General features: G+C 34.1%; 1 pseudogene; it reads left to right on the top strand.

Moving 5' to 3' along the window:
- Nucleotides 1-2,897: 2,897 nt before the first annotated feature.
- Nucleotides 2,898-3,472, top strand: LOC122904108 (annotated as a pseudogene).
- The last annotated feature ends 320 nt before the right edge of the window (nucleotides 3,473-3,792 follow it).

Genomic DNA, 3,792 nt, shown 5'->3' with positions numbered 1-3,792 from the left:
AGAGAGGACACAATAGGTACTTGACTGAATACTGAAAACATGACTCATCTAAAATATTCTGTGATATAACAAAGGACTGATGTTTTAAATGGCAAAAAAAAGTAAGACATATAATGAATCTAAATACAATACAATAAAATAAAAATATGAAAGTGTAAAATAATAAAAATATATAAAATATATAAAAATAAAATATAAAGAATCTAAAATAAAAATAAAAAACGGGTGCATACTATTTAAAATGTGTAATTATGAAAGATGAGAGTCAGTATTTCTGTCCTGCTAGTTTCCTCACTTATAAAATTTAAAAAATTGCGGCAGTCATTATTTCATCATAGGGATGTTGAGAAATTAAATTGATCCCTACATATGAAGTATTCAGTCCAGTGACAGAATGTGGTAGGAGCTATACTTTGTATTGTCGTTATTATCATTATCTTTGATACCCAATCTGTTTCCTGGGTCAGCATTTAAAAGACCAATAGAACGAGAGGTTGTGAAAAGAAGGCAGAGCCTTGCTTCCACGTGAAACAAGCCCTCTGATTAGTTTCCACTTGTGTGACCTCACCAGCATCTAAACCTCCAAGATATAAGAAAACCACCCCTTATGAAGGATTATAAAACAGGATGCCCCTGAGAGATGCCAGAAGAATGCTTCTCTGAACAGCTAAGATACAGAAATGTAAATTACTGAGTCAGTTGTTGTAAATAATGGCATAAAATCCCATAGACTTTCACTTTTAGTAGGACAAGTCACTTGTACTATTAATCTACTAAGAGAATTGTTAGCATTATAGACATATATTTTTTTTTCCTAAAAAAAAAAAGCAGATAGCTAAAGATCTTATTCAGAATTCTGCTAAGACAAGCTGTCACACAATACTTGGTAATGTTGTGAAGGTCCTATCTGCATGCACATTCACAGAAATTAGGATTCCCTCTGCATTTTATGATGCACGTTGCATTTTTTAGTGTGACATCTGTGTTGTCTTGAGTGTGTTTGACTTTAAATCCTTGAGTCAATATATTTATAGATATGTTGCTCTGATTTGGATTTATTGATCATTTGATTTCACATGAATGTTGAATCTTTAAATATTTGATTAAATTATTGCCAGTGTGATTTTATTTTCCAAAGGAAAATACATGGACTTAATTTTGATTATGATCTGCTTAAATTTATAGAAAAAAATCAGTAATAAAGAATACTGGTACATTTCTAGTTGTGATAGTCATAATTAAAGATCTACTGATGCTTTTTCAATAATAGTAGGATTTGACAGAATAATTGCAATTATTTATAATTACATGAAATTCCAAAACAATGCTAGGAAAATAATCTTTTTGAAGTTCACATATCCAATAATTCTAATTATTCAGCTGCTGTAAACCTCCAAAATGTCTTTGAAAAAGCACTGCAATTACATTTCCAGCTGTGTAGGATTTTGCAGGTTTATTTGCTTTTCTTTCTCTATTAATTTTTTGTTGGCTTTTTAATTTTTATTTTGGAAATAATTATATACTCAAAGGAAGTTGTAAAGATAATACAATTAAGACTCTTACATTTATTTATTTATTTATTTATTTATTTGACAGACAGAGATCACAAGTAGGCAGAGAGGCAGGCAGAGAGAGAGGAGGAAGCAGGCTCCCTGCTGAACAGAGAGCCCGATGTGGGGCTCGATCCCAGGACCCTGGGATCATGACCTGAGCCGAAGGCAGAGGCTTTAACCCACTGAGCCACCCAGGTACCCCAAGACTCTTACTTTTTAACCAGTTTCCCCACTGGTTACATAATTATAATACAATATCAAAACAGAAATTTCACATTGAGAGAATGTATATGTATAATTCCATGTCATTTTGTCACATATATAGATTTGTGTAACCAACAGCACAAATCTAGATACAGAACTATTCTATGCCACAATAATCTCCCTCATGATACTTTTTTATAATCAAACCAGCAACCGGTTGATCATTCCTAACAGCTGGAACGACCTGATGTATTTTTCATCTCTATAGTTTTGTTATATAAATGGAATCTTTGTACAACTAAGTTTTTCTACTCAACATAATATCTTTGAGATTCATCCAAGTTTTTGTATGTATTGATAAATAATCCCTGGTTATTTGTTGATAGTATTTCATGGTATCGTGTACAATAGTTATTTTATTTTATTGTCTATTTATTTATTAACTTTTAAAAGATTTTATTTCTTTATTTTGAGACACAGAAAGCACTTGAGCAGGGGGAAGGGAAGAGGCAGAGAAAGAAAGAGACTCTCAGGCTGACTCCATGCTGAGTGTGGAGCCCAATGTGGGGCTCCATCTCACCACCCTGAGATCATGACCTGTGCCAAAGTCAAGAGTCAGTCACTTAACCTACTGAGTTCCTCAGGTGCTCCTGGATATACAACAGTTATTTTAAACTTTTCATCTACTGAGAGACATTTTGGTGTTTCTACTTTTTGGCTATTACAAATAAAACTTCTATGAACAATTATATACAAGTACTGTGTGGATGTATGTTTTCATTCCTCAGAGATAAACATGCAGGAGGCCAATTACTGTGTCATATGGCAAATGCATGTTTAGCTTTTAAGAAATTGTCAAAACGTTTTCTAGAGTGGCTATACCATTCTACATGCATCCCACCACGATGCACAAGATCTCATTTATCTGCATCTCAGTGCCATTTAATATTGTCCTGTTTCATTTTATTTGAAGTGTTTGTTGTTCTAATAGGTTTATAGTGATGTCTCAACATTGCCTTAATTTGCATTTCTTTGATGGCTAATGATGTTGAAAAACTTATCTTGTGTTTATTAGCCATGCATATATACTTTTCAGTGGAATATTCCTTCATGTTGCTGTTTGCCACATCTACTGTGAGAATGAAGATCTTTCTCAGCAATCAGGCTGTCAGCATTCCAGAAAATGTCAACGTCACTCTGAAAGGATACGCTGTGATCGTGAAGGGGCCCACAGGAATCCTTCAAAGGGAGTTCGATCACATCAATACAGAGCTCAGTCTCCTTGGAAAGAAAAGAAGAGGCTCCGAGTTCACAAATGGTGGGGAACTAGGAAAGAACTGAGTACTGTTTGCACTACTGTAGTCATGCACAGAACACGATCCAGGGCATTGTACGGGGCTTCTGTTACAAGATGAAGTCTGTGTATGCTCACTTCCCGGGACATCAATGTTGTTATTCAGGAGAATGGTTCTCTTGTTGAAATCCAAAATTTCTTGGGTGAAAAGTACATCTGGATGAGGCCAGGTGTTGCTTATTCAGTAGCTCCAGCCCAGAATGATGATGAGTTACTTCTCCAAGGAAATGACATTGAACTTGAATCAAACTCAGCTGCCTTGATTCAGCAAGCCACAACAATTAAAAACAAGGATATCAGAAAGTTTTTGGATGGTATCTATATTTCTGAAAAAGGAACAGTTCAGAAGGCTGATGAATAAGATCTAAATTGTTCAGCTACAGAAATAGCAAGTTGCTGGATGATTTTTCAGACTTTTTGTAAATATTTTAAAGATGCAATAAAAACTCTATTGATTTGGGGCTTTTTCTTAAGCCAATAATCCCTTCCAACTATTTGGCAGGTAAACCAGTCAGAAGTAAATTGTAGTGTTTTAAGAAGAGTAACAGAAGGAATAGTATAGGGGTTTTTTGTTGTTGTTATTTTTGGTTTTTGGTATAATTTCATAAGAGAAAAAAATAAGTATTCCTTCATGTTTTTTGCCCACTTTTTATTTGGACTTGTTTGATTTTTGTATTGTTT

The sequence above is a fragment of the Neovison vison genome, chromosome 4 (genome assembly GCF_020171115.1).
Source record: "Neovison vison isolate M4711 chromosome 4, ASM_NN_V1, whole genome shotgun sequence".
Classification (NCBI taxonomy): domain Eukaryota; kingdom Metazoa; phylum Chordata; class Mammalia; order Carnivora; family Mustelidae; genus Neogale; species Neogale vison.
This window is presented reverse-complemented; position numbering and strand designations above follow the sequence as displayed.